Raw genomic sequence first — 14,339 nt, 5'->3', positions numbered from 1 at the left:
CCAATATTTAAGTACCTACCATGTCAGCCACTGGGATAGGACTAAAGATTCAGCAACATCAGTGCGGAAGATGTACAGTCGTCTCTGCCATCATGGAACTTAGTATCTAATTTACAATTTATAGAAAGGGGGCCACAGGCTACAAAAGGGGCAGCAGAGGATGCTCTGAAAGGCTGGCCTCATTCAGGCTTGTGCTTTACACAGAAAAGGGCAATTACAAATACACAGCCTTCTTAAGTTACACAATCTAGCATGACAGCACGGGAACACATTCGTTTTTTCATCACTTTTATTATGTTTCCCCAATGCTCTCACATACCCCTAGCCCAGTTAAGTTAGCCCTGCCTACATTGGAAACTACTTGCAGGTCATGCTGTCCAATTAGCACATTAAATATCTACAATTTTATTAAAACCTTTGACCTAAGCCAGTCTAGAGATTCTTAATATAGGCTTTAGGTGTCAGACAGTACTGATTTTTTGTCCCAGCTCAGGCATTTATGAATTTCATGACCTTTGGCAAGTAATTTAACATCTCTAGCCTCTGTATTTGCAACATTGGAAGAAAATAATAGGAACTACTTCATAGGGTTGTTGAGTGGCTTCAGAGACGTTGTAAAGAAAGTGCTTAATACAGGCTTGGCCCATAGCCAGACCTGACAAAAATGTCGCTTTGCCCTCCTGGTAGAAGCTCATGAGGTCTCCACTGGCAGAGAATTGGAGAGATGCACTACAAGTCAGTCATGTGAACACAAGTGACCTAGAAACCTGAGTTTACCACCTAGCGATCTGTCTTAACGAGCACTAGACACTGGATATATGAGATTTTACCATCCTGCAGAAAGCCCTTTATAAGCCACGAAGTCCTGTGCAAGTGGAAGGAACCAGGGTTATCCCTTCTGGATTTTTCACATTATGTAAGCGCAGACCTAATCATGTCTGTCTATCATGGAATTCTATGGAGTCCCTCTCTAGGATCATTCAGCCCCAAATGCACAACTGTCTCTCTGAGGTGGTTTGTGTTGACTGCCCAGAGGATGACCTCTTGAGTTTCTAGCAAGGTTTGCAATTCTTTATTGTGCGTGTTACAACGTGTAATAAATACCACATGAGTGAGCCTTTAACGTGGCATTTAACCTAGGAGAAGAAAACAAAACATCTTGCCTTCCAAATGTTGTATTAATTCTAGATTCTGGATACATAGTGGATTTCACTGAGTACAACATTCCCTCAATTATCCAAGTCCAGCAATTTATGAAAAGAAACAGTGGTATGCTGGAGCTGGTATGTGCTGGCTGTTGAGAGCTGATTCTGTCGATTACACACATCATTTTTCCAGCTCTGCTTTGAGTGACATCATGTTGGTAGCTTAAAATCTGCAATCTGCCATGGTGGGTTATTTATAATCATAGAAGTAAAAAAACCTATATAAATCAGGGCTTTGGTTTTTTTTGGGGGGGCGTTGGGCTGGGGGGTGGGAGAGCTGATTGTTAAACATTTACCACTACAACAGTAGAAATACATTAATTGCTGATATAACTTTCTACTTTTATGCGTTACCTGTGCAAAGTTCCTTTCAATTCCTCGATACTAAGTCTCCCAAGCTGTGTCAAATTCCAGAACATTCCACCATCTGATCAAACTTTGGCCATAATTTAAATAACTCTAAAAAATCCTACCTTTACCGTAAACATTCCCACAGCCTTCAGAGGAAACCTGATACCTTTGTTTGATCCCCTTCAGGCTGGTTATGAGATTGCCACAGTGGATCTGTGAGTGATGGCCCCTGCAAGGCTCCTAGATCTGACGACGTAAGGAAAGTTAGGTGCGTGCTCACTCTCAATGAATAGTTCTTTTCTACTGCTTAAGCTCGACTGTCACCTTACTTTTGCCCTTGATTTGCCTAAATGCAAAACAAAAACATCCATTGTGCTTAGTTTCATCGGTAGCTCTTCTCTTCCACTTCTCAGGCTAGGATACTGAAGCAATGACAGAAAAAATACAAAAGTCGAAGAGTCCAGATCTGAGAGCTTTTTCTCATTCAGTGGTTTAAATTTAAATTAAATTCAGAGAGTTAAATTTAGACAATCTTACTCAAGACAGTTTGTATTTGCATTATATTTGTTAGGTACAAAGTGAGCATTTATGAAACCAGTTTAGCAAAGCTCAAGGGCTATTGTCTAGTACCTCATGACATGTCTTAAAGTAAAATTTCAGTATAATTTAAACAAAAAATATATATTGGGGAATGTCTTCAAATTTCTTTAAAAGGCACCAAGCAATAACACTTTACAGAATTTATCCTAAGAAAATAATCATGGATATGGGCAAAAATTTAGCCATAAGGATATCTTCACAGAGCACTGTCTATAATTATTAAAAATTGGTAACAAGCCAATAGAATTGTCTAGGCAAATTATGGTGTGTACATATAGTGGGAAATTATTGAGCCACTGATATAATATTAATAGCTACTGCTTATCGAGCATCCATTATGTACTAGGCACTATGCAAAAGGTTTCACTAGCATTATCTCATTTAATTCTAACAACAGCCTCTATGAGGCAAATCATCTCTATTTTACTAAGGCTAGTAGAGAGAAATAATATATCCAAAGTCAAACAAATAGGAGCCTGGCTCTGTGTGTGTGTGTGTGTGTGTGTGTGTGTCTGTTGGGTGGGTCAGGGTCACAGCAGAAACTTAGAGGTCTTTTTCCAAACCACCCACCACTAGAGTCTGATCTGTACTTCTTAGAAATGAATAGCCTCTCAGTTGAAAATCATTCCTATTGTGTTGGTGAGGAGGTGGCGAAATTGGAACCCTCACACTGCTTGTGGGATTGTATAATGGTGCAACCGCAAATAGTTTGGCAGTTCCTCAAAATGTTAAACAGAATTGCCATATGACCCAACAATTCCACTTCTAGGTATATACCCAAGAGAACGGAAAATGCATATGCTCACAAAAACTTGTAGATGAATATTCTAAGCAGCATTATTCATAATATCCCCAAAGTGGAAACAACCCAAATATTTATCAACTGATAAATGGATGAATAAAATGTGATATCTATATAAAGGATTATTATTCAGCTATAATTAGTGATAATTACTGATACATGTTACAACATGGATGGACCTTGAAAACATTATACTAAGCAAAAGAAGCCAGCCACAAAAGACCATGTATTGTGTGACTCCGTTTACGGGAAATGTTCAGAATGGGCAAATCCATAGAGACAAAGTAGATTAGTTGCCAGGGGCTGAGGTGGGGGAATAAGAGTGACTACTTACGGGTTTGGGATTTCCTTTTGGAATAATGAAAATATTCTAAAATTACTTAAGGGCAATAGCTGCACAACTCTGAATATACTAAAACCCACTGAACTGAATACTTTAGAAAGATGTTTCAAAAGGTACAAACTTCCAGTTATAAGATAAACAAGTACTAGAGATGTAAAGTACAATACGATAAACATAATTAACACTGTTGTATGTTATATACGAAAGTTGTTAAAAAGAGTTAATCATAAGAGTTCTCATTGCAAGGAAAAATTTTTTCCTGTTTTCTTTTAATTTTGTATCTATATGAGATGATGGATGTTCACTAAACTTATTGTGATAATCATTTCATGATGTACAATAAATCATGCTGGACACCTGAAACTTATACAATGCTGTATGTCAATAAAACTGGAAGAGGAAAATAAGTGTTTCAATAAAGCTGTTATTAAAGATTAAAAAATCTCTGCTGTCATAAACCATTATTACCTCTAGGAGTATGATATAGCCCTCAGGTTAATATTAGTGCAAAAAACTTAAATGCATGTAATGACAAGTACAGATATTCATGTCATGTTCTTTAAAAAAGTCGAAAAACAATGTATACTGACTGGTCCCCTTTTATGGTCAAAAAAATGTGTGTATCTCAAAAGGAATATATGAAAATACTTAACAGTGGTTATGTGTGGTTTTCTTTGTGGTTCATATTCTTGTCAAAGAAAATTTAGATCTTTTTTTTGGGGGGGGCTGCACAGCCCAGCATGTGGGATTTTAGCTCCCCAGCCAGGGATTGAACCCATGCCCCCTGCAGTGGAAGTGTGGAGTCTTAAACACTGGACCACCAGGGAAGTCCCCATGTATCATTTTTGTAGTAAGAAAATTTTTTAAAGGTTTTTTTGAATGTTATGAAATACCTTTTAGATGAAACTTTGTATTGAAAAGGTCAAAATCATTTTGTGCACACCTGAAAATTGAGAGACACTGATGTAAATGTGTATGCTATCAAATGCACAGAACAGCTCTACCCAAAAGTAATACAATGCAAGACACATTTTTGTTTGTAAGTTTTTCAAGTTGCCACATTAACAAGTGAAAAGAAACAGATAACATTAATTTTAATGATGTTTAAATTTTTTGAAACTAAAATGAAAATATTTTATTTAATCCAATATGTCAAAAATTGATTTCAACATATAGAGAATATAGAATAATTAACTATATATGTACACTTTTGTTTTTAATGCCAAGTTTTTGAAATCTGGTGTGCATTTTACACTTGACAGCGCCTCTCAGAAAAGGCACATTTTTTAGGGCTCAATAACTGCACATGCCTAGGGGCTAAAGCACAAGTATAGAGGAACTATTCCAAAAGTGTTATTCCACTCACAAAATGAGTTTTATCCTATTCTTCCAAAGGAAAATTTTCATCTATCAAGGACTTGAATTAGACTGTAACACTAAAACCAAACCAAGCAACTTTAATCTGATGACCCTCACAACTATTTAAAGTAATACAAACTGAATATGAAAAAATATATAGACATACCCACACGTGTACATATATATTATATGTAATAGTAAATTTGAACCCAATCTGCATTTCCCCCTAAAACTAGTAAGCTGAATTAATAAAATGATACAAGATCAAGATTCTAAAAGTGGTAAGATGATACTACATAACAATACATACCAGATAGCAAGAAAGATGTAATTCAGTCACTGTATAGTTACCGCCCTAATAAGCCAACTGTTTAGTTCAACACCTATGGCTTCAATGCCAGCCAGTAGAAGAAGCCAAATAACCAGATGTCACTACTAAAAAAGGAATTTTCACAGCTGGGTATCTGGACTCTATTACAGCCACTAAAGGTGGAGAAATTTAAAGGTACAGTTATAGGAATCCGGCTGAAAACTATTACAGTCTTTTAGATTGGATCAGAGAGTAGAAATGTGTGGTCACATGATCAGTGACGTGATTTCTGAAGACTTATTGAATTAGATGCACCACCGCTTTTAACACTTGCATGCAAAACAGTTTTGTGTGTATAGTTGAGCGCTCCCGCCTTCCTAAACACACTTTCTTCACTGATTCCCAGGTACCACCCTCTCTTGATTCTCCTGTTACCTCAATGTACACTCCTTCTCAAGCTCATCTGCTGCTTCTCCTCACTGCTTGACTTGACCTCTACAAGCACCCTAGAGTTCAAAGTTCTCAGATTTCTCTATCTGCAGTCCCATCCGAGGTGACCTCGTCCAATCTCATGGCTTGCCACTCACTTGATGATAAAACCATACGACCTAGCAATCCCACTACTGGGCATGTACCCTGAGAAAACCATAATTCAAAAAGAGTCATGTACCACAATGTTCAGCTCTATTTACAATAGCCAGGACATGGAAGCAACCTAAGTGTCCATCGACAGATGAATGGATAAAGAAGATGTGGCACATATATACATTGGAATATTACTCAGCCATAAAAAGAAACAAAATTGAGTCATTTGTAGTGAGGTGGATGGACCTAGAGTGTGTCAGACAGAGTGAAGTAAGTCAGAAAGAGAAAAACAAATACCATATGCTAACACATATATATAGAATTAAAAAAAAAATGGTTATGAAGAACCCAGGGGCAAGACAGGAATAAAGACGCAGATGTAGAGAATGGACTTGAGGACACGGGGAGGGGGAAGGGTAAGCTGGGACGAAGTGAGAGAGTGGCATGGGCATATATACACTACCAAATGTAAAATAGATAGCTAGTGGGAAGCAGCTGCTTTGCGACCACCTAGAGGGGTGGGATAGGGAGGGTAGGAGGGAGACGCAAGAGGTAGGAGATATGGGGATATATGTATACGTATAGCTGATTCACTTTGTTATACAGCAGAAACTAACACACAGTGTAAAACAATTATACTCCAATAAAGATGTTAAAAAAAAAAAAACCTCCTAAATGAATACTGAGCACAAACCTCTCCACTGACCCCCAGGCTAATAACACCAACAGCTGATCCGATATTTCCCTGATATCCACCAGGCAGCTCAATCCCTAATGGCGCCCCCCAACTCCTCCTGTTCCTTGACTCCTCTCTCATTCCCTACATCCTTCCAGTCCATCAGCAAATCCTGCCAGCTCTAACTTCAAAATGCATCCAGAATCCAACCACTCCTCACCACTTCCACGGCTACTACCACGCTCCAGCTACCAACGCATCTCATCATGATAGTTTCAATAGACTCTAAGGAGTGTGTGATCCCTCCTTTGCCCCCCTACAGAATAGTTTCTGTGCAGCAGGCAGAATGGGCTTTTTAAATGCAAATCACGTCATGTCACTTTTTTGCTCCAAGCCCTTCATTGGCTTCCTACACATTCAGAGTAAAACTCTTTTAAAATGCTGGCAAGGTTTGGCCCTTGCTATAGCTCTATTTTTTTTTTTTTTCACTTCTCACCTGCAGCATCACCAACGCTTGTCTCAACCTCCTTCCCTCCACCCCACACATAGACACAGTGGCATACTTACTGTCTGCCAAACACACCAGGAAGAAAACTCCCACCCCGGAACCTCTGCATCTGCTGTTCCCACTGGCCTGAGGCCTTCCTCAGTCAGAAGCATAGCTCAGAGCTTCACCTCATTCAGCTGTCGCTCCGTAATCAACATTTCTGAGATGTCTTTCTTGACCACTCTATATAAGGTAAAACAGCCCCCCTCCCTGCCAGCAGCCCCAGCCCCTGTGTTGCGACCTGACAGTATATTTTTTGGCTTTAATTATTACACGAGGACATAATATTCAGGGAGACAGGCGTGTTTCTGTACTATATCTGGCCCTAGTAGAGTGCCTGGCACATACTGGTTACTACTTTTTTTTAAGAGGGTAAATAGAAAGTTATTAGACAATTAAGTTGACTTAACTCCCCAGTACTTTAAGGGCAATATCAAGGGGAGAAATTACTACTCTCTTTTAAAAGTCACAGGGATATGGGGAAAAGGGAACCCTCATGTATTGTTGGTGGGAATGTAAATTGCTGCAACCACTATGGAAAACAGTGTGGAGATTCATCAAAAAAGTTAAAAATAGGACTACCGTATGATCTAGCAATTTCACTCCTGGATATTTACCCAAGGAAAACTAAAACACTAATTAGAAAAGATATATGCACCTCTGTGTTCATTGAAGCATTATTTACAATAGCCAAGATATGGAAACCACCCCAAGCGCCCACCAACAGATGAATAAAGATATGGTGTATGTGTGTGTGTGTGTATGTGTATAAAATGGAATATTAGCCATAAAAACAATGAAATCTTGCCATCTGCAACAACAAGGATAGACCCAGAGGATATTATGTTTAGTGAAATAAGTCAGACAAAGAAAGACAAATACCGTGTGATCTCACTTCTACGTGGAATCTAAAAAACAAAACAAATAAACAAACAAAACAGAAACAGAGTTATAGATACAGAGAACAAACAGGTAGTTACCAGAGGAGAGGGGGCTGGGGGGAGGAAAGGAATAGGCGAGGGAGATTAAAGAGGTACAAACTTCAACTGCAAAATAAAGGAGTCGTGGGTATGAAATGTACACTGTGGAGAATATAGTCAATAACTAAGTAATATCTTTGTATAGTGACAGATCATAACTAGACTTATGGTGGTGATCATTTTGAAACATATAGAAAAAAATCACTATGCTGTGTAGCAGGAAGTAACATAGTGTTGTAGGTCAATTATACTTCAAAAACCAGAAACCAAGCATACTGGGCTTCCCTGGTGGCACAGTTCTTAAGAATCCACCTGCCAGTGCAGGGGACACGGGTCGAGTCCTGGTCCGGGAAGATCCCACATGCCGTGGAGCAACTAGACCTGTGTGCCACAACTACTGACCCTGCTCTCTAGAGCCTGCGAGCCACAACTACTGAGCCCGTGTGCCACAATTACTGAAGCCCATGCGCCTAGAGCCTGTGCTCCATAACAAAAGAAGCCACCGCAGTGAGAAGCCCGTGCACCGCAAAGAAGAGTAGCCCCTGCTCGCCGCGACTAGAGAAAGCCCGCGCGCAGCAACGAAGACCCAATGGAGCCAAAATAAAATAAAAATAAAAAATAAATTAAAAAAAAAAAGAAACCAAACATACAGACAAACTTATTGAAAAATATCAGATTTGTGGTTACCAGAGGCAAGAGGTAGGGGGAGAGGGAATCGGATGAAGGTAGTCAAAAAGTATAAATTCCCATTTATAACATAAATAAGTACTAGAGATGTAATGTACAACCTGATCAATATAATTAACCCTGCTGTACATTATATATAAAAGTTGTTAAGAGTAAATCCTTAGAGTTCTCATCACACGCAAAACTTTTTCTATTTCTTTAATTTTGTATCTGTATGAGATGGCGTACGTGCACTAAACTTATTGGGAAAATCATTCCATGATGTATGTAAGTCAAATCATTGTGCTGTACACCTTAAACTTATACAGTGCTGTGTGTCAATTATATCTCAATAAAACTGGAAGGAAAAAAAAAAGTCCCAGGGGCCAACCCTGGGTAAAACTGAAATAAGCAAGCTCCTTCATCCTCATCATCCTCATCTCCATTTTTCTGCTCTGAGGTGGGCCAGGGCAGAGCTGCAGAAGGGTCTGCATCATTCCCCGCTGACCCAAGGCTGCAGAGGTCTGGGAAGACAGCCTTTATGCTCACTGAGAATCAGCGTTAATCATCTTCTTCCTACACCACCACATTCTGCCTCTTTCTCCTTCTTTGGAAGGAAATTTCTAAGTATTGGCACCTTTGAAAGCTACAGGACATACCACAGAGTAAACTTAGCTCAGCACGTGGGAAAACATTTTCATAAATACAAAGTGCTGCGCAAACAAGGATAACACCCTGGCCATCGCTATACTAGAGGAAGAAATTCTAGAAGCTGAATTCAAGAGCTCGATGGACCTTGAACTTATAAGCAAGTCTGAGTATATTTTAAAACTCCATAAATATTTATGGAATAAATACAGAGTGAAAATAATTACATTAAACATCCCTCAAATAGAGACCTCTGTAATTTCCATCTGGCATCTGCGGCAGTACAAGGATGAACAAAGTATGATAACAAAAGTTTATGCATTTACATCTGAAAAGTAGCATAAGGCCTTGGAGCAGTGACTTTAACGTGTTGGGGGTCACAGATCCTTTTGAGAATTTAATAAAGGTTTTGAGTTCTCTCCCCAGAAGAAAACATAGTTTAGAGCACTTCTTGCTCCCAAATGCTGACTCATCACATCTATTTCATGGACAGAAAAAGAAGGGGGAAAAAAAAAAAAAGACCTAGGACCAAAGAGAGGCCCTAAGTTGAATTCAAGTTGAAAATTACACTGTCACTACCTCCCACCTATATTTTTATAGGGAGACTAATAATAGCTAACACATACATAGCTCTTAATAGTACTGAGGTAAGGCCAGATGTGAGACTTCTATATAAGATGGGTCCCTAAAGTATAAGAGGAGAATGGTTGAAGGCAGGACTTCTGAGAACCAGACAGCTTGAGTTCAAATCTTGGCTCCGATGTTTCCTAGCAGTATGATGTTGAGCAACTTACTTAGTCCCCCTGTGCTTCAATGTCATTTGCAAAATACCAATAATAGTAACTTCTTCAAAGGGTTGTTGGAAACATTAAATGAGATGATATATATAAAATATTATAAAACAGTCCACAGCACATAATACACACATAAACAATGTTAGCTGTTGTTATGAGGCACTGCAGACTGCCATTATTATGTGCTCTGATGTCCACATGGACACCAGGTTTATTCACTTTTCCAATTCTCATTCTTGAATTGTGTTGGCAGATGTGCTTCTTGTCCCCGTACCTCCTGTTTTTTTTTTTTTTTAAGCTAACCCAAAGACATGGTTCCATTACAAGTAAGTGTGAAACTGTTCATGTCAGTGGGCTCATGGTGGAGGCACAGATTCGTTCAACATCGATCATGCATTACCTGCCCGCTATGTGCTTAGCGCTAGTCTAATTAGGTACTGCGAAGCAACTCACACCTCAGTTGCAAAGATAAATGCTAAAACTTATGTGTCCATAAGAGACTGATCAAGTGTAGATTAACCACTATGTAAGAATTTAGAGGTATTCAGCAGAGCGAGAACAGCTTCAAAATGTAAAATGGACAAATGACACACTTGATTGAGGGGTAGCTACATAATTTGTGGGGCTCAATCCAAAATGAAAACATGGGGCCCTTTATTCTTAGTATTGGGAATTTTAAGACTGACAGCAGAGCTTTAATGCAAGCACAGGCATAGGAGTAACGTATACTGGACATGTCACTGCACCATGGAGCTGGCCCTGCCTCGAAGGCTGGGAGGACTCATGGACGCTTCCTAGACTATTGGCCATGTCACGCATGTATCTATCTCTGTGTTCTTTCTTTTACTTTTTCCTCCTAGCCAAAAAGATTTTGCTTATTTGTCCAACCTAGGAAAATCCTAAGTATCCTTCAAATTCCAGCTCAAGTCTTAGCTTAGAGGGAAAATGATAGAATGAAAAGAGCCCTGGACTTGAAGTTAGAAGAGCTAAGGCCAAGTCTGCCTTTCCCCGACTCTGGAGCTCTGGGCAAGTCTCTTCACTTTTCTGGTACTTGGTTGGGGAAACTGATTTTAAAAGTCTCTAATAGGATGATAAGAGGATCAAAAGGCATCACAAATAGATAAAACCCTTGAAATAACGATTTATCACATCGATAAAGAATTTCATAGTTTTTGATAAAGCCTTTCCTTAGTGTCTACAAGCTACAACCAGCATTTGCATTGAGTGTCTAATATATTATCAAAACACACACACACACACGAGCACGCTCATGCTACTGCACATATGTATCCTGTCCACCACTGCCCCCTCTTTGACATATATGAATTTGAGGTTTTATTCTTTCATTTCAACTCTTAAGGCCATCAAGCTTTCAGTTCCCTCCTAGTCCATCCTCCTCACTAAGTGAGCACGACCTTTATAACTCATAGATCTGGTCCTTTCTTTCTTGCTTGAAATCCTTGCATGGTTCCTCATTACCTGGAATAGAGTTTTCTAAACCCAATAACACAGAACCATTAGTGTTTTCTGAGGTGCTAATCAGTGTTCCAGGAAAAGAGGTAAGGAATTTAAGGAAAAAAAAAAAAGATAGATCCCCCGTTGGAGATTTGTAATGCCAATTAAAAAGCTCTGAGAAGTCCTGCAATAAAGTTAATTTTGTTTAAACAAGAATTTTCCATATTAATTTGATGATATTAACATTCTGTAGAAAATTTATATTCTGCAGAAAAATTTTAGCAAATGCTGGCCTAGGTGTGACAGACTCTTCAGTTTGGTATACAGAGCTCCCAGAATCCCTAGATTTCTAGCTCAATGTCTGCCATCTCCTCCACAAATCCTATGCTCCAGGAACAGTGGGCCGTCTCCAGTTTCTTGAAGACTTTTGAGCTCTGTGCCTGTCTTGCTCTGCCAAGAATGTTTCCTGTCACCCCTACTTCTGTTTATGCCTTAGTGATTTGTTACTCATCATTTCAGGCCCAGTTCAATAGCCCTGCAGTACCTCCTCTGATATGCTTGGTCTCCCACTACCGATGGCTCACTGCTTCTATGTAACTTTGTACATAGAAGTAATTGTTGCTCTTTGCTAGACATCTCTGTGACAGGAATTTAGTTCTTAGTGTAATATAGGCAACCCTACAAGATGACTGAAATAATGCCTACTTTATAGATCAAGAAACACACTGATTAAGAAACTCACTCCTTTTTCTGTGTTTTCTATCTTTTGAGTGGTGCCCACTGTCCATCTAGCTGCCCAAACCAGAAAACCATTTTTAATCAGACATTTTTAATACCTTTTCCTCTACCCTACATTTAGTCAGATGCCAAGTTCTATAAATTCCAGCTTCCTGACAGCCATAAAATCTGTCCCCATCTATCCATTTACACTGTCACTAGTTTAATTTGGGCCGTATCATCTCTCAGCAATGTTCCTGCAGTAGCTTCTTAGCCAATCTTCCATGTGCCATGCTGACATGAACATGACCATCCCAAAGTACAGATACGATCATGCCAATGCCCTGCTTGAAGTCCTTGAGTGGGTCCCCGTGACTCTCAGGGGAAAAAAAAATCCAAGACCCTCAGCACAGCTTAAAGGACCCTTTAAGGACTGGCTACTGCCTACTTCTCCACCTTCATTTCATCCAATCAGGACCTCACAGTCTACACCAGAAGCCTCAATGAGCGTCTCAAGGTTTCCCACCTTGCCAAGTGTTCCTTTGCCTCTGGACCTTTTTACATACTTTTTCTTCTGCTTAAAATTCTCTTCCTTCTCATCCTCATCTTGATAATCCATGGCCAAGGTGAATGCTCTTCAGCTGTGATCCCTGGGCATCCTTTTCTCTTTTCCTGTGAGATCTTTGGGACCAGGGTCTGTGGACCTACTCACTGTTGTATCTATACCTAACACAGTGCCTACCACAGAATAATGACATGGAATAATCATTTGTTTAATGCCTGAATGAATCAAAGAATGAATAAAGGGATGAATGAAAGCAAAACTGAAAGGGCAGCTTGGAGTATCACAAGAGAAGGAATTCAGGGCTTTATCACACACATCCGCTTGCCTTTGTCCTCTAGGTCAAAATACATTGTCTTTCAAATTCCCCGAAAGCACCACACTCACTCCAACTGCACGGCCTTTGCATTTGCCTGGAAGGCTCTTTCCTCTTCCACCCAGAGTCAATGCCTCCTTATCCTTCACATTTCAGATTAGTCATCCTTTCAGCAGGGAAGGATTCTTGCCAGTGCAAAGTCAGCCCCTCTACTATGTTACCCTCCTAGCACCGGGCATCTTTCCTGCATCATTCGCACCAAAATGTAGCTCTATATTTATGTCTGTGACTGTTCATTTAGTAACAGTTTCCTCCAGTAGACAGTAAACTACAAAGGACAGAATTATATCTGTTTTTTTTTCACCACTGGATTCTCAGTGCCTAAAGTACACTGCCTGACACACAAAATAAAAGTTTGTTAAATAGATAAGTGAATTAAAAACTCTGTCTCATCAGCAGTTTGTTGGTTCATTTCAGCACTGTGTATACAGCAGGGCTCAATAAGAGTTGTTTGTTAAGTGAAAGATTAGAACTATTTCTCTTTCCCAAGTTTGTAAACAGTTGTTAACTAGTATGCTTGAAATAATTTCATTCTCACAAATTTAGCAACATTTGCATATTCCCACACCACCTTGTAATATATTAATGCTTCTCTTGAAATGAATGTGAATGTTGTCAAAAGACCCCCATCTCCCTGGCTCTTGGACTTGACCTTATTAGGCAACAAAGGAGCTGCGAAGTCTATCCCCACCACAGGAAAGGACTAGAGTTCTAATTCACAGATTGCATAATGTGCCCATAATTGGGAGACATCAAAACCTGTCATGTCATAGATTAGCCAGTGATTCTTCAATAAGTAATTATTAAAATGGCAAAACAAACAGTCTGGAGGAGTCATTACTGTTTGTCTATTCATTGGCACTAAATGATATTGACTAGATGGTGGCATGCCTCAGTTTTGTAATACTCTGAAGGCTGAGTAAATAGGATAAGCTTAGACAAAAGCATAGGGACTGAGAGAAACATTAGAGGGTTAACCCGAAGGCTAGCAGAGTTACACAATCTTCATGGAGTCTATAAAGAGGGGCCTTTCCCCCCCCATATTTTAAAGAAGTTGGTAAGCAATGAAATTATAAAAGCTGTTTACCTCAAAATCAAGTCTGGTGCAACTTGATGGGCCAGGCATTGTCCTAATTTCTTTATGTACACATTCTCTCTCTTGCTCATGACTACCCCATGAAGGAGATATTATTATTATTTTAATTAATTAATTTCTTTTTGGTTAGGTTGGGTCTTTGTTGCTGCACACAGGCTTTCTCTAGTTGTGACGAGCGGGGGCTACTCTTTGTTGTGGTGCGCGGGCTTCTCATGGCGGTGGCTTCTCTTGTTGCAGAGCACGGGCTCTAGGCACGCGGGCTTCAGT

At 39.5% G+C, this 14,339-nt stretch overlaps 1 protein-coding gene and 1 long non-coding RNA gene across 7 annotated transcripts in view; both read right to left on the bottom strand.

Annotated features, from left to right (window-relative positions):
* Positions 1-14,339, bottom strand: part of PPP2R2B (protein phosphatase 2 regulatory subunit Bbeta) — a 456,145-nt gene that overhangs the window by 298,351 nt on the left and 143,455 nt on the right. The gene's annotated exons all lie outside the window — the stretch shown is intronic.
* Positions 1-14,339, bottom strand: part of LOC125964017 (uncharacterized) — a 39,586-nt gene that overhangs the window by 1,599 nt on the left and 23,648 nt on the right. The window contains exon 2 of one of the 2 annotated variants that reach the window (XR_007476510.1): positions 1,723-1,802. This is a non-coding gene — a long non-coding RNA (uncharacterized LOC125964017). Of the gene's footprint in view, positions 1-1,678; positions 1,803-14,339 lie in introns of both variants that reach the window. The other variant, XR_007476511.1, reaches the window with a different exon arrangement.

The sequence above is a fragment of the Orcinus orca genome, chromosome 3 (genome assembly GCF_937001465.1).
Source record: "Orcinus orca chromosome 3, mOrcOrc1.1, whole genome shotgun sequence".
NCBI classification, from domain to species: domain Eukaryota; kingdom Metazoa; phylum Chordata; class Mammalia; order Artiodactyla; family Delphinidae; genus Orcinus; species Orcinus orca.
The sequence above is the reverse complement of the archived record's forward strand: the minus strand, read 5'-3'. Positions and strand labels throughout refer to the sequence as shown.